Below are 23,116 nucleotides of genomic sequence, written 5' to 3' on the forward strand. Positions count from 1 at the left end.
TGCATGCAGACCACAAATCCCCTGGAACTACAATGTCAAACAATGTGTTCAAATCAATACACAATACTTTCGAGATTTTGACAAAGCGGTCAACCTGCTTGTACCATTCTACAGGCTTTGCCCTCAGCCGAGGAAAATCATTCGTAAATGCAGCAAAATCACCTCTACTCCAAGGCACATGCACATACCCTCCATTTTGTACCTCTCGTAAAGGGTAATTTTCTACGCCTAGCATCCCTCCACCTGGAGGCAGCATCTCTCCTACAGTCCTTTTAGAAATTTTCTTCTTGGACCAACTTTCCTCCTATTTGTCAAGCATGATCCATGCACGCATCTCTACAATCAAATCTCTGATGGGTGTCCTCAGTCCTATGACCCTCTTTTCTTCCAGCTCTTGGTCACTATACTGCAACCTATGGCTCCCTTGCAATGACTTCGTTTTAGACAGATCTACCTCATACTTCTTGGCCAATCTGTCAATTTCTCATGTGCAGCTCTTGCCTTACGGGTCACATCCTTTGCTACAAAAAGCAACTCATCTTGTTCGTATATTTCTATCCTCTCCAATGGCAAATCTCCATTAATTATTTCATCCACTTCTGCTTTCAACCTCACTACATCTAACATTATTTCCCTCACGTCAACTCTCAATGGTTCCCTACAAGCTGTTCCATTGCTTTCATCATTCTCGCAGCTCTGATCTCGGTCTCACCTCCACCTGTCCTCTAGAGGAGTCTGCAGTGGCTGGCAATGGCGTACTCCATTCTATAGGTCTCGGAGCCTGTTCCATTTCACTCACTGTGCCATTCCCTTCGGTAGTGATTCTTTCTCCTGCAGTTGACTGTGCTAGACTGCCAATTTTCTCTTGATCTGGGTCATAGACCAATACTATGGGTCCAATGGTAACCGGTACTGTTAAAGCATCCTGTAACCTCACACCTCTCGCTGCTTCTGTACTTACTAAAGACTGAATTCCCATGTCCTCTGTTCCTGTCCAAATTTTTCCCTACTATTTTCACATTTGACTGAGTTTCCAGTCCACTAGTCCCTTCTGCTGGGGTCGACTTTCCTTCAAAAGAATCTGGAATAAACGGAGGTGGTCTTTCTGACAACAACCTCTCTACCAAGCTGTCATACGTATCACTATCATCCTCCTACCACACTCTTTGCCTTTAAACCTTCTGTTTTTTTTAGTAGCGGGTACAATCTATCCCCTTCAATCGTTTCCACTCTCAACCTTTTCTCTAGTGCATCCCACCTCACATCTTGGAATGCCCTGATAGACTTCTTCACTCTTTCTTGACTTCTGTCTCAGATTTCAACTTATACAACACATCCAACCTGAAAGTACCATACGGGGGAAAGTCAGTTCTCCCTCTCCTTGAGTCATTTTATGCCGATTTTCAAGCCAAATTATAGGATGCAATCTCACATTCTTTGCCATATAATGTGCTGGAGTATCCTCGGGAGGGGCTTCTTCTCCTTCCCGAGTAACCACATGTCTGTGGCCTCTACACAATTCTCGTAAAACTTTAAAACATTTCATGATGAACTAATTTTTGTTCGCGCACAATATTTTCGTTCGCTTCCTGATGTCAATCCACCAATACAAGCGCGACTCACACCAGTCGACCTATCGCAGCGCGACACCTTCTGACGTCCCACTTCCTCAGCTCGCAGCAGTTCCCCTCCTTTACAATTTACTTCTCACTCTTGCATTCGTCCCATTCACACTCTGAAGTGATTATCTGTCCATGAAACGACTGGACAATCACTTCTCTGACTGTCTGTGACAGTCTCTCGAAATTGTTGACCTCAAATCTGGCAACTATCTGTAACAACCGGACAATCGCCCCAACTGATAGGTTTCAACCGCTCGATGTTCCACATACAGCAACCCACGACCAGCATCGGTTACTCACACACTCACACATTCGCTCCCCCTATCTTGGTCTGGGTAATCGATGAAGTCTCAAGACTCCCCTCTCAATGGTCAACAATTCTACCTTGGGTGCATTCCACACCACAACTTCTCCGACTACTCGTCAAGCCTAAGAATTCCCAGGCTGCACGCGCTCACAGCCTGATCTCACAATCACTCAACTCTCATTCCGACTCCACAAGACATCACACAATCAAATCAACACCGCAAACTACAAAACACATCGCCCTGTTCAGACTCACTCTACCACAAACTCCCGCTTTTGCCGCACCACTACTCTCCGTCAGTTTCCAGCCACTGCCGCCGTCTGCCGCTTACAATCCAATAGATCACCATCGCTCAAATTCTATGGGCCTCGGTAATCTCTTATCTTGATCTAGATCTCCCCATACTATCAGAGATAACCACCCTACTCTGCTACCAACTGATCAAGCCGGATTCTTATCTGTCTTACCATCACCAAGAATCCTCTCAGGTCGCCAGGATCTTTCTATCTGCTAAATAGTGTAAAGAGGAGGAAATCCAACTTTAGCACATAATCAAACAAATCAAAATTGAACTCTAAAGGACCACTGATTTTGAATCTCAAATTTGAGGGATTTATTACAAAGAATAAAATAATTGCACATACAAGCATCTCATCACGAGGTTAAGAAAATAAATGGGCACTAGTACAAAGAATATTCTACGCAGGTGTCTCATCCAACTCAGAATAAGAATAGTCAGCTCCAGAAGCATTAGGCTTCCAGTAACTGCTCCAATCTCTATATTAGAAGTCATTAACCTAAAAGAAAAATCTATTAGTCTATCCCTACTCTATCTCTAAGGTGACATCCCTACTTAGCATTTTCCCGAGGCAAGAGAATAGAAAAGGGTGTCAGAAGTGAAGACTTCCTTAGAAGTACACTCACTTTGCCCAGTACAGAGCTCGTTCTAAGATGCTCCTTCTAGCTTTTCATCTAATCCTCAACTGCTCAACCCACGGGAACTGTCCCTAATTTAAAATCCCAAAATCGCAGAACACGCCTTCCGTCACACCTCTCCAGCCAGGTCTTCCTTCTGTACTTTTCCACTGAAACTTGTACTCCATCCAAAGACGGTTAACTTAACCGTGGGTCCCAGGCACCTTCTCCGCAGAAAGTATCATCCCTGCATTCCAGTAAACTCCTATGTTGGCTTCTCCTACCATCCTAACTCCTAAAACAAAGGGTTAGTCTTCCTAATAAGCTAGGTGTCCTTGCACCTGCAACAGAAACATGGGAACAAGAAACGTTCCACTTCACTGAGATTTTCTAACATCTCTGAAACCCAGAACCTTTCCAAGGGAAACAATTTTCGGCCTACAATATCCAGCTAACATAAGAAATAACTAGTCCTTTCTCCTAAACGTATATGCGATCAGGCCTTTACACATTTTTAAACACACATTTCAAGAATCATACTATAAGCATTGATATTCGTTAAATTGCATACATGAATAAACAAATCTACACGTGCAGACTTTAATATGGGGCACGTTAAATCCTAACACAGTATATTATATGTGAACTAATTCCTGATGCATTATCTAGCATACATTCTCAACTAAACATTTCATAAATGACTCGATTACATTTCTATTTGTACTAATATATGCTGCTTGTAATACTATATTTCAAATTCACACGTTAATAAAATCCCACTAAATATATGGGTGCGGACTACCAGTGATTATAATGCACCCGTACAAATTCAGAATAACATGGCGCTCTATCAGTATTATCTACTTTTACCTCTCCCTACCTTTGGGATTCTACTGGACTATGTGCACATGGTGCAGATCGGAGCTTCCGAATCCCCTCTACTTCCACGGACGGAGTGATTTCGCAGTCATACGCGCACACACACATCACACGCTGGTGGGGCCCATTACACCAACATTCATCCTACCACTCTATCCGTGCCATGTATAAGGGGAAACACTTTTCAGTACCTAACCAATCCGCATGTACCCTGAGGTCAATGGCATCAACTAGTTGCTATAGATCTGGTGAAACATCTATACACTCTATATATTCAATAAACATGACAATAAAATAACCACCCGACACAGTAATTCAAACAGAATATTGTTTATCTAAAATTGTAAGAAAAGCCAATTAAATGCAAGATCATTTCTTTCATATTTACCTATTCTGGCTAAAAGTCGTTTTCTAAGTCAGAACTGGTCCTCAGCAAAATAGTTAAAGTTTCTAGCCGTCATGTAGAGTCACCGTCCTCTCCGTCAGCATCGGGACCTCTGATCATTGGTTCGGGAAGAAGTGGCGGTAGACCTTTCTAGTCTACTAATATTTATACCAAATTTACATTCCAAATGTTGCAATCATATCTTACAAAACAGTCGAATGGCAGAAATTATGTCGTCTTGGTACATTGGGATACAACGATAGATTTTCTCACGTATTGATAGTCTCAAATAATGAATAGAAATTAGGTGTCCATAACTAATTCGTTACTTCTACGGATGTCTCTTTAGGATAAAATGTATCTCATTCGTGGGACCATTATAAGTTCATCAGGTCGGTATTTGGATTGGCAACAATCTTCACGTTCAGGGGCATCTGGCATCTCTCCCAGATTTGTCGTCATGATCATGGCTTTTCAGTTCAATGGGAGGACAAGGTCGCAGTCAGCGCAAAGCCTCCTTGCAAATTTTCCATCTACTCGAATGCAGGCTGCGGGTGTTAGCCATTTTATAGCAGTCCACAATGGTCAATTTAAGTAAAGGAAACACAAAACATAATTACTGCATGGAAATGATTATACAGTTTTATTCCCCTGCTAATACCCTTATGTGTATGTATTTATCTAGCCATTTGCGACATCAAAAGCCATTAATGCATATTAATTATAAGCGCAAAACACAATAACATCACATAAGCAACATTTATTCTGTCAATTTGCTCACCAGCTTAGTTCACTTATTATTTTAGCCATGCAATAGCATTCCCACGTGTGATTCTTCTGTTAATGAGGTTGGTTAGACAAGACTCGACAAATCTTTAGCAATTATTAATTAATCAGTAGTACTTTTAATAATGACATACGAAAATGAAACAGATAATTGGTTTTATAGTAAAAACCCTGCTCCATCACACACTATACCTTACTTTATCATAGCATATACAGAGCCAGCTTCCTACAACAGGCAAGTTTTATATTTAGTAGCCTCAGGAGCCAATAGGGAGCTTTTGTCAAACCGTTTGTTGTTATTCATACACTCTGCGAGTACAATTTCTACTTCTACATCATTGAATTTTTGCTTTTTTTCTTGCTCCATCCTCCTTTGATGAACCATGGATTTCTGTGATGGCAATGGATTGGAAATGAATAAAGGCCGCCACTCAAATGCTGTCTCCTTCTGAGCTCTCCTTGCGATGTGCTCAAGGCGATACATTTTATTGTTTATTTCCTGGGTGTGATGACATCATAAGTAATCTGTGGCTAACAATTTAGAAAATGCCACTATATTCAAATCATGTTTAGTGATTTGATGAAAAGAAACTTCGGGGCAGATTATCAAGGACGGCGTTAAAATTATTGCTGGTTTAGCTGAAGAAAACTGCCGATAAATCGACGATAATGGGCTTGATAATATGCCCTTGAGAATTCCAATAGAAGCCCATGTTCACACCAGAACATGGACTTCTATTGGAATTCTCAAGGGAATATTATCAAGCCCATTATTGCCGCTTTAGCGGCAGAATTCTGCCGCTAAATCGGCGATAATTTTTAACGCCGTCCTTCATAATATGCCCCTTCAAATTTAAAGAAGTGGCTATTTGGAGATAGTAAAGGTTTAAACTAGGGGTGGGCAGAATGTTGTGTTCGACCCGCAGATTTGGCAGAATTGTATTCACTTCGTGTAACTCTTCAGTACAGAGTTCTGGACAAATTTCACCAATCGCCGCGTGGCAGAATTATTCTCCTGCAAAGACCCACAAAACACAAGCTGGCGAGTGTGAGCAGGATGTGGTGTCTCCTATCGCAATTTCCTTATGTGGGCAGTTGCGGTCAAAGTCTGCTGTTTGATTAGATTTTCTGCTGCTCAACTAGATTTCCTATTTGAGCCCCAGCAAAATCAACTGTAATAGCCAGGCACCGTGTTGCGCAACCCATTGGGCTGTTTGGAATGATTTTCAAACATAAATTTAAATTGCAATCCCTGAATATTCTGACTTTGGTACATTCAGCCTCAGGTAACTGACCCAGAGTCCCAGGATGTTTAACCAAGACTGGGATTTGAACTTGGTTCTCAAATTCAAGGTCAGCAGATCTAGTTGTTATGCCACATTCTCTTAACCACTCATTTCTATGATCAGGACCATTGGAATTATGCAATTGTGCGGAAGCATGCCTTTTCACATAATTAAAGATTTGCCGCATTTGTCACATAATCCATCATCTGCTGCATATTGTTTCTAGCTCATACAGTTCAAAAGTTACTAAAAACACAGCAACACGTATTCCAGCGCAGTGGAAGGCCCTTTACAAAGATTGACTGGTCACCTTTCTGTTGCTTATGGCTATATTTGGGTGTTAATGTAGAATTAATGAGATGCAACCAATATCCAGACAGTATTAGTGTACAAAATTCAAAATAATGAAGTAATTCTATTGCAATATGTGCTGCAATATGCCGCAAATTTGCCATTTCTTGCCGCATAATTTACTAAACCCTGCCACATGATTTGGCTTTCCTCTGCAACATAATTCCAGTGGCCCCGTCTATGATATTTCTTTAAGTATAATGTTACATTTGGCCTTGCCTCTGAAAGAAGGGTCATAAAGAGATCTGAGGGATTGCTAATATGAGCCAGGTACTTACATGTCGTTTTTGTAAAGAACTGTGATAAACCCTGTGTACAGTTGCCAGTGTCAATGTCCTCATATCTGAGACTGACACTGATGAAAGTGTGAAAATGAATATACTATCTGAGTGACACTGATGACAAGGAGCCCTCACTCGCCTCGAGGCTGTCTTGATGTATTGTGGATACTCAGGACGTGTTCCTCAGCTTTGTTATATCTCATGGAGTAAGCCCTAATGTCTGGTAAATAATGCTACATTATGTGCCTAAATCCCAGTCCACAGTCTCATCTTGATGGATAATGAGCTCATTATGTCTAGCGCGACCCAGTCAATTCTAAATCAATGTTTAGTGACAGACCAAACAGCCAGAGATCAGCGCTGGGCAATGCCCCTGCAGGCAGGTACCCGTGTGAGCATGCGCATACTTGTGTGCATGTGTAAGTGAATCAGGTGGGTGTAGTCTGTATGTGGTGGTGGGTATGTCTGCGGATTATTTTTTGTGTATTTCTGTGTGTGCGTGCATATATAGGACGTATGTGAGTTATGTTTAGAGGTATCAGTGTGCTAAATTGTATCTTATGGTAGCTTTTGTATAGCGCTTACAACCCCTATAAAAGGGGCGCTGAAGTGCGTACCCACATGGATCGCAAGCTATGCCATGTAGAGTGTGTAGTTGGGAGGGTGTTGTTTTTATTTTTAGCCCATGTGTCATGTGGGCATGTAACCACCAAGATGCATGTTATGGGATACTATATGATGAGGGAAGGTATGTAAGTGATAGAAGCTCAAATTATAATTCTAATAATGATTAACCAGCTTAGCCATAGAGGCAGTGGGATGCTCTGTGTCAATACATCAAAAAAGGGGTGATCAGAGAAGGCCCAGCAATCTACACAGTGAAGTGCGGCAAGCAGAGAAGCTGTTGAATGAGTAAAAGGATCCCAAAAGGGCAAGACAGTGACAGGAGCCATACACCATTTTACTTTATTTTATGCTGTCTAATATTGATCAGATACACCCCATTAAGGAGGAAGGATGTGGAGAAGCAATGAAATATGGCAAATTGAGCAGAAACTACACAAACTTGAAAGGGCCAAAATTCCACCTACCCCTACTTGACTGAAGCAAGTCTAAATTTGAGCAAGGGTTCACACCCCATGCCCTGCTCAGGCTCTCAAAGGCGAGGAAGTCCCAGTCAGGGAAGCCCTAGTCGGGTCAAAGCTCACACCCCAGCTAGTGGCGCACCCTGCACAAATGACGGCGAGAGAAAAAAACGCTTGGTAGGTTGCTGTTCTGACAGTAAAAACAAATCTGCTTTCCTTGAGTTACCTTGCTGCCCTCACTTCTCTGCATGCACCCCAATACATTTTGTGGATCACGAAGACCCTTTTTTATTTCTAGTTTCCATAATGAGTCAACTTCCTTACATTCTAAAATTTCCTCCATGAACAACTTTCACCAACATTATTATCAGTAAATGACATTTCAGGGTTAAATAGAGACAGTTCAGTGAAAGGTGACTTACCCAGCATCCAGTATTTTGGGTAGGGCAGCAGCATGGCACCCATTTGGTAGTTCTCAGATTGCTCAATCTTAACCCAGATCTTTTATGACCTGTGTGCTGTGTGAAGAGCACTTTTTAGGTTTGCTGCAAGACATATTTTAGCTTGCAGTTGGCTTAAAACTCACCCAATACCTACCATTGGTTGGAATTATTGCCACTCTTATTTGCTTGCTTCCTATTCATTGGTGTGTATGGGCTCTCATTTTTTGTCTTGTGTGCCTTCCTCTCCGTGTGCATGGATGTATCACTGTGTCCTTTCAGTGCTCGTTTTTTCTTTTTAATTTAGGCATCTACCAGTGTGTTTTCCTACTGTCTCCATCATGTGCTTATTTAACCCCCCTACCCCCCACTGCTGTGCTCCTTGTTCCTCTTTCTCTCTTTCCATTGTGCGTCTCCTGCATTGCCTTTTTTCTCATGTGCTTTGTCCCTGCCAGCTCCTCTTTGCAGTCCTTTCTTTGATTTCCACCTGCACGCCCATGTTGCTTCCACCCCCAACCATGCCCCTCGTGTGGCTTCTCATTCCAGCACTGCTTCCCCCACCCACTTAAAAAAACACTCTTACAATATTTGTTTTTTTCTTTTTAGTTACTGATCAAACTTGGATCGGTAAGTAAAAAGAAAAGAAGCAGCCGCATAATTTTGTTGGCTGGAACATGTGTGGTGCATGTGCCTACACAATAATGGGTCTGGATGCATCAATAACGTGTATTTTCTTCATTATTCGGCCATGCAGCACATCATTGGAGATACTGTGCTGCAATGTTAAAACCATTGTCAAAGCCAACAGGTTCCAAAGGTGAGATCTATTTTCTTTGCCAATGCCTGTTATACATATGCATCCACAAGTTAAATTCCCTTCCAATTTGTCTGGTCTGTTCCCACTCTACCCCTGGCCCTATCTAATAACTCTGCTATAGTAGCCAATCCTATGCCTGGACAACCCCTAATTAAACCACTCTGAGTGGGCTGATTGAGTCTATTGGATACTACAGATGTGGTCTGCTCTGGGGGGAGAGCCTTTGCTCGTTTCCTTCATTCAATAACTTTGGTTTTGGGCCGTACAGGCACATTGCAGGGAATAATTAAACGACCATGCGCCACTTTGAGGCTGGTCGCCATATCTCGGCCTAGCCTTGCTGGTTTCTGGGCACTTTGTCCCATCTTTCTGAGCCTTTGCATTGAGGAGATATGACCTACAATTTACCTTGCTCGGCATTAGAAGATGCAACCACCCGGAGCACCCTAGCACATTAAGGTGTGTCGCAAAGTCTCAGGCTTGCGAGCAGTGCTTATTCGAGCCGGTGGTTTCCAGGGCTCGGCACTGGCACCTTATTGTTAGCACCGGCACTTTTTTTTTTTTTTTAAATATCTTTATTGACATTTTTCCATTTTTCGATAAACAGCATACTCATTAGCAAGCAAATAAGGAAATACATGGTATGGTACAACAGCATTCTTGGCTAGCATGTCAGACCGTACAGGACTTACGCCAATTATTGCCAGATTAAAGTTTAACAGGTATACCCAGCGATTGACCATGCGTCCAGTTCAAAACACGCCCGTGATTTACCATGTAATGGTTATGTAAAAGAAATTGATGACAGATCACCTCTTGTGTCATAGTCCACCATGTTCAGCATGGCCACATGGGATGCCAACGACGACGTACAACCTACCACCCTGCACATGAGGGGAGTTAAACATCGATGATTAGCATAGTGGACTGAACCTCAGTAGTGGGTAACAGCGGTGTATGCAGGTACTGAGTTGTACTAACTCGTCTTGAAACTTCATGCACAAACCTGATAGGGCGCCAATAAAGAATCCAAAACACAAACGAAAAAAAATAAAATAGAAACAGCAACCACAACAGAAAGAAAAAGAAACAATAAATAAAACAACTGCAACTCAAAATTAGCCTTTATATCCTCAACCCCCGGGTGTCCCAGTAAGATATCGCTGACTTCCAAGAAATCGCCTCTTCCCTCCCCCAGCAAGAACTATAGTGGGAAATGGACCCAAGATGCACCAAACAGTACCCTCAGTCACACGGCATGCTCTACAGGCCAACAAATGAAGAACAGGTAATGATCGCCAAGGGCAGTAGCCTTGCATTACGCACAATTATTATCTATGTGTCAAGCCGCTAGGGCACAGAGCTCAGGGGTTCACATTGGTGGAGGGCGTGTGCGGGGGCTGACCGTCAGCGCTGCAGTGTTGCGTGAAGCTATTCAGCAACGCATCCCAAGGCTGGGCTGCTGGGAATTTGCGGAGACCTGCAGTCTCCTCTCTGTGTAATGCCACACTCTCCGCTCGTGCCCAATTAAGAAATGACTTCTCCCAGTTAGCACCGGCACTTATGACAGTCTGATACATGGTGGTGCTGTTTGTTTAATTCTAGAGATGAGAACTACAACAGTTGTTTATTAATTCAATATTCATTAATAATGACTAATATCTGCCACAGAAGTGATTGTTATAGAGTTGGGTGGCCTAGAAGAGTGTAGGAGTGGGAAGGTTGGTAGTTGTGCTGGTACTAGCGTAGGCAGAGGCAACAGTTTGTGAAAGCTGCAGTGGGCACCTGAAGATGGCCCTGGTACCTATGTTTTTTTTTTTTAATTAGGCACTGCTTGCGAGGGAACTGGTCTCGACCTGCTGACACTTCTCATTGCAATATTGTGTCCCACAATCTACCTTTAATGGCATCAGAAGATGAAAGTATGCTGAGCCCTTCCAGCTAGGAAAACTCAAACTAGTCCCTGCAACATTAAGTCTGGTTGCTATGTCTCCAGCTAGCCTTGCTGATTCCAGGGTATTAGGCCCAATCCTGCTGACTCTTCATATTGCTGAGTTATAAACTGCAATCTGTGTATGCTGAACCATGTCAGCTTGCCTTAACACATTAAGGTGTGTCGCAATGTCTCGGCTAGATCTACTGAATCCTAGTAAATTAGCCCAGTCCCACAGACTCTTCCTATTGTTAAGATATGACTTGCAATCTGCCTTTATCAGAATCAGAAGAAGATTAGATTAGATTAAAATACTTGTAGAGCGCATGGCTGCCTCGGCAAAGAAGCGTCCCAGCGCTGAAGCAGGACTAAGCAGGGAGCAAACAAGGAGTTAAGGCTGAGAGAAGAGCCATGTCTTCACAAGCTGTCTGAAGGCCAGGTGGTCAGGGTTGCTGCGGATGTGTAGAGGAAGAAAGTTCCATAAGGCGGGGGCCAGTCGCCTGAAGGAGCGACCGCCAGATCTGGTCCTTCATATGTGTGGAATTCGTGCAAGGAGCAACTTAGCCGAGTGAAGCGCTCACGGTGGGGAGTAGAGGGCGCACAGGTCGCCAAGATTGACTGGGCCGATCCCTGTCAGGATCTTGTGCATGATACAGAGCACCTTGAAATGAACACGGTGTTCGAGGGGCAGCCAATGCAGGCAGAGAAGGAGATTGGAAGCAGGGCTGTACTTGGAGAGGGCGAAGATGGCGCGTGCTGCAGCGTTCTGGACCCGCTGCAGTCGGTTCAACACAGAATTATTAGAGCCCAAAAGAAGCATGTTGCAGTAGTCCAATCGGGCCAGGATAGAGGCTTGAATGATCAACTGGCACGTTTGGGCGTCAAATAGACCAAGAATTGGTTTAAGGCCACGTAGTAGCCCAAAATATTTCCCGGCCACTGATTTGGCATGCGTCTCAAAGTTAAGATCTTTGTCAAGCATAAAACCCAGATTTTTCACTACGGGTTTAGGGGCAGGAGGGGCTTCAAGTGCCGGAGGCCACCATTCATTATTCCAAAGATGGGAGTCTTTGCCAATCAGAAGAATCTCACATTTAGCAGAGTTCAGTTGGAGGAAGTTGGCTGTCATCCACTCTGCGATGACTGAGATGTCTTCTTTAAATTTTGCTCTATGTTGGCCAGGATTGTTAGACAGGGTAATCATCAATTGGGTGTTATCAGAGTATAACACCAGGGAAATTCCTCGTGGTTTGGCCATCCATGCCAAAGGGCTCATATAAATATTAAAGAGCGTAGGGCTCAGTGCTGAGTCCTGAAGAACCCCACAGCGGAGTGGGTGGACACGGGAGGCAAAAGGTGGAGCTATCACTTGAAAAGTCCGGTCGGCCAGGAAGGAGGAAAACCACAGTAAGGCTTTATTGCCAATCCCTATCCCTTCCAGACAGTGGAGCAGGATTTCATGGGAGACCGTATCAAATGCCGTGCTTAGATCCAGCAGCACCAAAGCTGAGGTTCTGCCGGCGTCCAAAGCGGATTTTAGTTGCTCTGCAACTGACAGCAGTGCAGACTCGGTACTGTATCGTGGTCGAAAACCGTTCTGGGAGCTCTCAAGTATATGATTGACTTCCAGAAAGTGAGTTAATGTTGAGTTCACATGTACTTCCAGAATTTTGGATAGGAATGGAATCAGTGAAATTGGACAATAGTTTCCAGGCTTGGAAGTGTCCAGTGTTGACTTTTTGAGTAGGGGAACCACTTTTGCATGCTTCCACGATTTTGGAACCACCTCTGAGGCAAGTAATAGATTAAGCAACTCCAGACACTCAGGTAGGAGGCCCTGTTGCATTTTCCTGAAAGCGTCCGGTATTAGGGGGTCATCTGGAGATCCTGATTTGATTTTGACCACTAATCTCTCCAAGTCATTAAGGAGGATAGTGGGTAAAGATGTAAGAGGGACGATCTCAGGACCAATGTGCGTGTTCTTCCCGATGGCACTGGGAGTTGTGCCGTGGTCAAAATTGTGGTAGATGCCTTCGACCTTCTCCATGAAGAAATTCGCCAGCTCTTCGCAATGTTGGCTGGAGGATATAATGCTGCCTGATTCAGAGGGAGAGGTTACCAAGTCCTTCAGATGAGAGAATATAGTTTTGCTGCGATTGGTACTTGTGGTGATCAGGCTAGAGTAGTGGGCTGCCCTAGTTTTGCGCACTAGTTTATGGTAGGATTTGATAGCTGTTCTATACTGTGCGTTAGCCTGGGAGTCGTATGAGCTCCTCCGCATTATTTCCGGAATCTTGCAGTTCTTCCTGGCTAGGGTCAGGTCCTTGTTGAACCAGGCGTTAGCCCGGGAGCCTTTATAGTGAGTGAGTTTAAGAGGGATGCAGGTGTCCAATGCTTGGGTTACCCACCTGTGAAAGAGCGCATCAGCCTCTTCCATGCTGTTTGATCTATCTAGTGGCTTTGTGCTCAAGGCTGTAAGGAGGGCTTCCTGGTTAAGTTTATGCCAGGGCTGTTTTAATGAGGGGTACTGGTTTGGCTGGGGCTTGGGGCCAGCTTTCGTTAGCCACATTGGGATGAGAAAGTGATCTGTCCAGATCATGGGGAGTGGTGCTAGGACTTCCAGTTACTCAAGGTTAGAAAAAATAGGGTCAAGGAGATGTCTGGCTCTATGCATAGCGCTGGGGGCCAGTTGAGTCAGTTGGCAGGCTGCCAAGTCCCCTAAAAAGCTAAGAATCTCTGGGGATTCTTGCATCTCTAGGTGAAGGTTCAAGTCGCTGATAATATTAAAATTGGCAGTCTGGAGAGCTAGTACTGTGGTAATATTTACCAAGGCTTCTATAAAGGTTTAGGATGGGCCAGGTGGACGATAAATGAGGATGCCAGAGAAGGTGAAGTTTTCTCTCAGTGTGATTTTGAATAACGCACTCTCACAGTCCGGGAGATTCTGAGGAGACAGGCTACATGAGTGGACTGATGTATAGATGATTGCGATACCACCCCCTCTCCCCCCCGGTTCTGTTTAGACTGCGTATAGCATATCCTGTGGGAAGGGTGAGTGCCGGTATAGCCACAGAGGCCTTGGAAAGCAAAGTTTCCGTTAAAAAGAGGACCTCACGTGTTCGATCCTGAAGAAGGTCGAACAACTCAGCGTGGTGTTTAGGCAGGGATCGGCAGTTGATACTCAGGATAGTGTATGTCGGAGTCCTAGGACCTGAGGGTATAGGGTGCCCCGGAGGGTTCAGCCTAAAGGTACATTGTCCACAGAGGGTAGGGCAGACATCTGGGGCCCAGCTGTGAGTCCCACAAGCACCCTCTCCATGTAGGGCAAATAGTGCTTCACTGGAGTAGGCTAAGTATACTGAGCCCTGCTACTGTGAAAAGATCAAACTACTCTCCAGCACACTAAGGGTGGTTGCAATGGCTCTGACTAGCATTGCAGGAATGTGATCCGCATTCTGCCTTTTCAGCTTTAAAAGATTCATGTATGCTGAGCCCTGCCTGCATCCCCTACAACTTTACTGCTGGTTGCAATGCCTCAGACTTTCCTTGCTGAATCCCAGAAAAACGCCCATTCCACCCTTTCCTTGTGAAAATATGGTCCACAATCTGCCTTTATCAGCATTCGAATCAAACTATCCCCACCACATTGAGGCTGGAAAATGTTTCAGGCAAGCCCTGCTTAATCCTAGCCAATTAGTTCCATCTTACTAACTTTTCCAATTGCATAAATATGACCCGCAACCTGCCTTTATGGTCATTAGAAAATGAAAGTATGCTGAGCCCTGGCAGCCAGTCAAATCAAACATCACCCTTTAAGGCTGGTGGCAGTGCCTCAGGCTAGCCTAGATGTTTCCCGGACACTTGATCCAATGCTTCTGATTGAACACATTGCAGAAATGATGCCCACACCCTTCCTTTATCAGCATTTGAAGTTGTAGTATATTGATCCCAGACCCCTAGTAACTTTACTCATTCCTAACTTTGACCAGAAATATCTTGGTGGCAGGGGCCTCAGTTGGTTCAGTCGTCTGGACTTTGCCACTCTCCTGTCCTATTGTAATGTATTTCAGATTACTCAGATGCATAGCATATTACACTGCATAGGGTGTGCACTTGGAAGAGTGTTTTGTTTGTTTTTGAACCTACGTGGGAAGGGTTGTGGTGCTGTGTGTGATGGCCATCGAGGTACAGTTATCACGTGATGGGACACAGCATCTGGCGGTTTGATGAGTGAGGGTATTTGAGAGATAGATGCACAAACTATAGTTATCATAAAGACTAACCAGCTTGGCCACAGGGGCAGTAGCATGCTGTGTGCCCCTACAACAAAAAGGGGGTTAATCAGAGAAGTCCCAGTAATCTGCACAACAAAGTGGGTCAAGCAAAGATACTGTTGAATGCTTAAAAGGATACCAGAAAGGCTAGAATGGGAGTTGGTGAAAAAAAGCAGTGGCCATGCACCATTTTATGTAATTTATATCTCATGAGCGGTGGGAGCATGTAAATGTGATTCAATTTACTATTCTCACTTTAGGGCAACCAGAGATATATTGTGTGCTAATCTTAGTAAATCCATCGTCCTTGAAGCTACAATCCTTGAACAAAAGGCTTTCTCATGTCTCATAGGTGAACACTTACCTGTTCCCATGTTTGCTGAAATTGCACCATCTTGTGGCTCTACATGCTAGCAGATCGCCCTTCCATCTCAACCTCCATCCAAGCCCATAGCTATACAGTGAGAAGGAAGGCTGGTATATTGTTGCTATCTTCTGAAGCTAACAGGCATGGCTGGCCAGGCTGGCGCTAGCTAGCTGGATTTACCATGCTCATTTTCTTCCACACCAGTCATGTTCTTTCTTGCTGAATCCTAACAAACACTTCTCTACTGAAATCAATGGTGTTCAGGGTTGTTCCTCAAGGGCAAGATGCATGCAACATTTAAGACTACCCACTCGTTTTGCAAACCATTTAAAATTATATGTTTCTATGTAATTTCACCCCATGTGGATATCCAGGAAATATGGAATTGTTCCAAATCTCACGGAACGATGCTTGACACTCCAGTATAAATGTTTCCACAAAGCTACCTCTTTTCTACTGATAGCTTTAACTGTCTGTTGAAGAACTATTGCTTCCAACACATTATATATACTTAGAATGGATTTTGGGCCAGTCACTTCCTTGTGAATAGATGGCGTTGACTTCCTTCTCACTTACTTGCTCCTGGTTCAATGTCTTTCTTTCCTATTCTTGTTTTTTTCTCACGAAAGTTCATTTTGGGCTCCGGGCTCATATTATTCTAATTGGATGATATGTATCTTTCCACTGCTAACTTGTGGCAAAGCCTTTTTTTTTGCAGCACTTCATTGAGGTGCACGTGTTTCGTGACCCTCCAAACACCCTTGCAATGCAGCTACGTTTCTTCCTTCCCTCTCCAAACTGACCATTCCTCCTTTTATCCATCCTACTATGCACTCTCTATTTGTATCCTTCCTCTCACTAACTTTTCGTAGTTCCGCAACTCCACATTTTTTGCCTTCACTTCGTCCACTCATCCATTGCTTCCTGAATTTTTTTATTATTTACTTATTCATTTACTTATTTATGTATTTATTTATTTATGTGTTTGTTTATTTATTTATTCAAGGGCACACCAGCGACAAAGTACTACCTGGTCGCTTGCTAACACTTTTACAATTCTGAGCACCTTATTATTTAACCTTTAACTTCCTGTCACAACACGGACTTTAAATATGCTAGAAAGGTAAATAAAAAATGCCAGCATTTCCACCAGTGTATCATGATGCATGAGAACCTATGCATAACGATGCATGCATAGGTGGAGTCCAGCATCTTGGAATGGCTTTTCTTTAATAGAAAACTAAGGGGCATATTAGCAAGGCTGAGCGAAAATTATCGCTAAGCGCGCTTAGCGCTGTATTTTTTATCGCCGGCTATCGCTGGTTTACATCACGGAGATAACGCGTTATTATCAACGTTTATCTCCAAGGCGATAAACCAGCGATAGCGGCGATCCTCCAGCAATAACGCGGGAATTCCAGCAATGAATTCCCATCGCTAAGGAAAAGGTCGCTAATAGGCAGGTGAGGATTCAGCCGTAGAATCCACCTCCCATAGAAAACAATAGCTAAGTCAGGATTTTAGCAGGTGTTAAAATCCAGCGATAATCGCGGTTAGCGCAAGTTTTTTTATCGCTTCACGGGCATTGCTAATAGGGGCAAGTTGTGTTAGCGACTTACTTTGCATGTCATTAGTGATAAATATCGCTGACATGCAAAGCGGTAAAAAAACAGCCGCTATCGCCATTAAGCTGTCGCTAACAGCTGTGAGCGACAGCTTGCTAATAGGGCGATAAAAATATCGCCGCTTTATTGGCAAAAAGTGCCGCTAAAGCGGCGATACTGCCCTTGCTAATATGCCCCTAAGTGCCTTGATGTCCACTCATCCGTCTGCACCTGCGTGCATGCATGCATCGGATTGCATTGGAAGACGTATTGGTGTAGCTAATGCCAGTGCAAATAATAACTGGCAAAGCGAATAGCTCCCTCTTTTACAGTGGAAACCTGTTCATTTAGCCACCATGCCATCAACATGGGTATTTGCTCTCAAGGTAGCGCAAATTTAGACAAGATTTTTACCACCAGCTCAAGTCTTGCCTTTTCCCATGTCTGAAAGGGTGAGTTGGGAGCACTACTTGGGCAGCACCGCTTTTACCCTAGGCTACCCCTGCCAGGCTCGAGATGCTGTTGCAGATCAGGGTGTACAAAATCTCCCTACTTCCACGGATAGAGTAATTTCACAGTTACACGCACATACACACATCATACACTAGGGCCCATTTCACTAACATACGCTCAAATACTCTACCAGCACTGAACCTGTGGAAAGAAAACTCCTAAACACCCTGCATCTACACTGAGGTCGATAAGATCTAGTTATTGTAACTGTCCTGAGTCATAATCTAAACAGTCTATACAACAATAATCATAATAGAGTACTCAATAATTGTCAAGAAATAATCACCAACACCATATTTAAAATTATGACACTTTATCTAAAATTAGTCAAAGGAAATCAATCAGAATAAATCATTTTTCTCATAATTACCTATTCTAGCTAAATGTCAGAATGGGTCAGGACAGGTCTCTCAGTAGAAGTCTCCCGAGTCGCCGTCCTCACAGCGTAGATCCTCACCAACGCAGGTTTGGGAAGAAGTGGCCTCAAAATTCAAAACGCAAAGACACAGACCCTCTCTAGCCTAGCATATTTATAATAAATTTAACAAAAGAAGGCAACATAAAATGTTTTAGATATCCGCTGAACCGCTGAGCAGAGCGAGAAGGAAAGGATGTAGCATCGCTACATTTGGAAAATCTCCGCTCAGAAACATCACAAAAATAAAAAGACAGAACAGGAACTAAAAATTAAAAAGTATCTTTCGACATCCACATTTCCTCGGAACTAACATTGCGATCTCAGAGTTCATTCATTATGGCTCCTTTGTCCTCCAAGGCTATTCGGATGCATCTGGAGGCTTGCCCAGAACTGCTACTGTCCTCACGGAAAATTTTAACCAGGCGAAGACTGTGGTCAGATGACTCTCGACCATGTTCAGCAGGGCCTTCTCATCACAAATCTCTCACTCGAGGCCAGGCTGCAAACGGCGGCCATTTTATTCTAGGCCAAAATAGACCATCTTAATTAAAAGAGACAAAAACAACGTTACCACAGCATAGTGATTAAACAGTGTTAACCCCACTAATACCCTTATGTGTATGTAATTATCTAGCCTTTGCAACACAGAAAAGCATTAATTCAAAAGCGTTTTGTGCTTTAAAATAAACAGCACTCAGCAACGTTTATTTAATAAAATATGCACATTATCAATAAGCAAACGAAAGCCTTCCCACGTATCGTTTTTCTTCTCATTAGTACGTGTTGGTAAGTTTAAACATTTATACAAAACAAATAATTAGTAATTAATAATTAATAATTTTAATTATGACAAATAGACAAACCAGAGCTTAAAAACCCAATAGATTTTCATCAGAAAACTCTGCTCCAGCAATCCCCCCTTTGGTGATATTATCACCAAATAAACAACCCAAAAAAAAAAAAATAGTAAAATTTAGTCCCATTTTAGGAGAAATTTGGAAATGTCTTTTTCTCCTTACACAACACTACACACCAGACACTCTTTCATCATCCCTCTTTGTTTCTAAGTAGACACTCTCCCTCAATTCTTCTAATTCAATTTCTTGTGGTTCTCTTTTCAACCTTTTATTTCTCTTTTCATTGTTTCTTTTAATTAATTTCTTTTTCCCTCCCCTGTTTTTACAACACAAACACACCAATCTAAGTATCAATAAAGCAACAATTATAAAAGTTAAAGGAAACAATATCTTACCTATAATAGTACTACCTATTTTTGCAATAAAACTCTTAACAGCTATCACCTTATTAGCTAATTTAGTCCAGATACTTTCAGCTTCTAGTGGTACTAATTCTTCATGCAAATCAGTAATATTTTTAATATAGACCTTCAGGTCTTTGCTTTCGTCAGGAATGTAAGTGCAACAATGTTGAACTTTCAGGATTCCACAAACTCCACCCTCCTTAGCTAATAGAATATCAAGGGCAAGTCGATTTTGCATAGACATGGCACGTACGGCAATCAATTCCGTATTCACCAAAAGAAACCCTCCAGCGGTATTTGTCGATAAGCGATCCACCACTGTTGACAGTTTCCGAATCCCATAAGCATTCAAAGAAATTCCCACTGCTGGAATTAAAGCTCCAAAAATGTCACCCACTATTTCAGACCAAGTTTCTCTCTTGAAACGCATTAGTAAATTAATATGTTCTACATCTTCTATTCTATCTATATGAAAGATCTTTGGAAAGACCAGGCCCACATAACACGTGCCATACCAATGGTCAGGCAACCTGTAATAAGCCTTGTTCCCACAAACATAGTACACTCCTGGGAAAATTGTATCTTCTCCACCTCTGAAACCCCATCCTGTTGCAATGAAGTATGTATCATGACATTCACTAGTCCCAACAAAATATGTATCATATTGGGATTTCCTTCTTGTAATGCACAGCTTACCCTTCTGTGGTGCATCTAGAGCTAAAGTTGGACTAGCCCCATTTCTCAATTCTTTTCCCATCTCAATGTCCCAAATTGTCTCACTCACTTTATATTTCCCTGCTTTCTCATGCATGCTCAATCTCCTTTCCTCCACCATATTTAGGAAAGCTTCCTCCTCTTCTTTCAGACTGCAAGTTAAATTATTCTTAAAAATGTAATCTAATGTTAATTCTTCTTTCTCAATAAAAATCTCACCAAAAATGTTAGCTTCTTTAGCTGGATTCAGCTCTTTGTTCATTGGCAAGTGCCCAAAAATACTATCTTTGTTAGACATCTTATAATCTATTTTCCCTAACAAATAAAAAACACTACTTAATATACTACAAGAAATTCCATACGTAGCTGGTAAATGGTGATAAGTAACACCCTCTGAAACGGATGCAGGTAATTGCATACAAACGTAGCAATCCCTAACTTCCATTGTTTTCACATATTCGTATAACAACTTTGAAAAAACATTACTAGAAAAATCATTAATTGACCTATCTTTATGTATGTAAGTATTACTAATTCTAGTTGGAACTACTTTTTGTGAACTCTTCTTTGCATTTGTCACATTCTCTGTATACATCTCAAATGTACCTATTGTAACTTTAAAAGTAACTAATAAAGCTAAAACACCCCATAGTAGCATTAATAATCCAGTACAGCAGCAGCACATTTTACACCATCTTCTTAAAAAGGCACATCTACTTTGGTTATTCTCTATGTTAGCCATTTTACTACTTTGACCGTGTCTTTGGACTTAGCCTCTACTACTCCACTACTTGAGACTCTAAAATTCTGGATTACTTCAAACAATTAATTTCAGTTTCTTCTTCGTTTCACTTTCTCCAAGTGATTTCTTCTGTTCACTCAATTTGGATACTCATCACTCTTTACTTCATTTTCTTCAACATCAAATTGTATTAGATCTTCAACAATATCCTCAGTATCCGACTTTTCATCAATGTCAGTCAAGATTACTTTTACGATTTCACCAGTATCTTCCTCAACCACTTCTCGTACGGTCTCCTCTGGATTTCCTTGACTTTCTGCCTCTTCACCTTCAGACAGTGCCACGTACGTCCATTCCGGCGACCTATACTTCTGGTTAGGTTTTCTTATCCTCTTGATCTCCTCTGGTTCTTTTGACTCTTTTCTCTTTTCACCTCTTGCTGGATTTTGACTCGACACCTCATTCACTTGTTCAGCTTTCGAGGTATTCGCTCTTATCAGTCTATATCTCAGCCTCTTTATTCTGTTGTTAGGCCAAAGATCTCCTCTTATAACCTTTTTCGGTCTTATTTCTGTATTATTTCTCTCTCCAATCCAAGTTCTCTTTCTCAGAACTCGACCCTCTGATTTCTCATTTTCACTTTCATCCGATTCTGTTTCAAATGCCTCTTGTTCTTCAGCAGTTTTCTTTTGCTCCACAGTCTTTTTCACCACTGTTTGAGACTTCCCTACTTCTATCCCTCCTCGGGTCTCCGACACGCAATCTTCTTGCTGTCTACTTGTCCCTTCACCTAGCTTGTCAAGAATGTTCCCTACACCTCCTCGGGGGTCTTCCGCAATCTGTCCCTCTCTATCTTCTTCTAACCCTGCTTCTTCAGGTACAATCTCAAGTGGTTCTTCAATCTCCTCCTCTTCTGATTCAGGAGTAGTCTCTGTGGAATTGCTCTTTTCTCTTCTTTTCCCTTCACTGCTTTTCGGAACTTCAGGCTCTCTTACAGAATCTGATCTCCTTTCTGAGATTCTCAATGGTTCTCTTGAAGCCTTTTCTGTTTCTTTTCTCACTGGTTCTGTATCTTCATCATCACTGGAATCTGACTCTTCAAAATACTCCTTACCAGTCCCATCTTTTGGGTTTGGAACTCTCAGAGTATGACTCGCATGTACCCAGTTTTTCACACCAGCACACTTTACTGCAGTTGTCGTAGTTAGAATGACTTGTCTCGGCCTTCCCCACCTTGGAACCAAGCAATTTCTTCTTCTGTGCACCTTAATCCTCACCCAGTCCCCTGGACTCAGATCATGAGCTTGCTTCTTCTCAAGTGTGGTAGCTTCTTCTCCAACCTGGTGAAACACAGAATGAACTGCGTCAGCCAGGCCTTTACAGTAATCCAAAATCATGTCATCAGTTATTGTCATCAACTTATTGACAGGTACATATGCATGTCGCATTGCACGTCCCATTATGATTTTGTGCGGACTTAAACCAGTAGTTCTATCTGGAGTAGATCTAATAGTCATTAGCACTAGAGGCAAGACATCGGGCCATTTCATACCAGTGGCTAAACACATCTTACCAATCCTGTTCTTGATTGTGCCGTTTATCTGCTCAACAACACCAGAAGCCTCTGGTCTGTATGCACAATGTAGCTTCTGCTGTATGCTCAATGCTTCACAAATCAAACTCATGAGTTCATTATAGAAGTGTCCACCTCTATCAGACTCAATCGTTACTGGAAACCCGTACCTAGGAATCAATTCTCTTAACAGTAACTTTGCCACTGTTACTCCATCATTTCTCCTAGTCGGATAGGCCTCCACCCATCTTGAGAACAAACAGACTACCACTAGAACATACCTCAGTCTGTTCACTTGGGGCATTTCAATGAAATCAATCTGCATTCTTGTAAAAGGACCTCCTTCTCTGCCTATTGTTCCCAGACTCACCACTGTCTTTTTCCCAGTGTTAAATTGCTGGCAAATCAAACATCTTTGACAGATGCTCTCTGCAATTGTCCTGAACTTTGCATTGTACCAGGTTTGCTTAAAAGACCTGATCATCGCATCCCTTCCCAAATGTCCCTGGCCATGATACATCCTTGCCATTGTCGACAGTATGGAGTTCGGCATTACTGGTCTG

This window comes from Triturus cristatus, chromosome 3_1 (assembly GCF_964204655.1).
Source record: "Triturus cristatus chromosome 3_1, aTriCri1.1, whole genome shotgun sequence".
Lineage (NCBI taxonomy): Eukaryota > Metazoa > Chordata > Amphibia > Caudata > Salamandridae > Triturus > Triturus cristatus.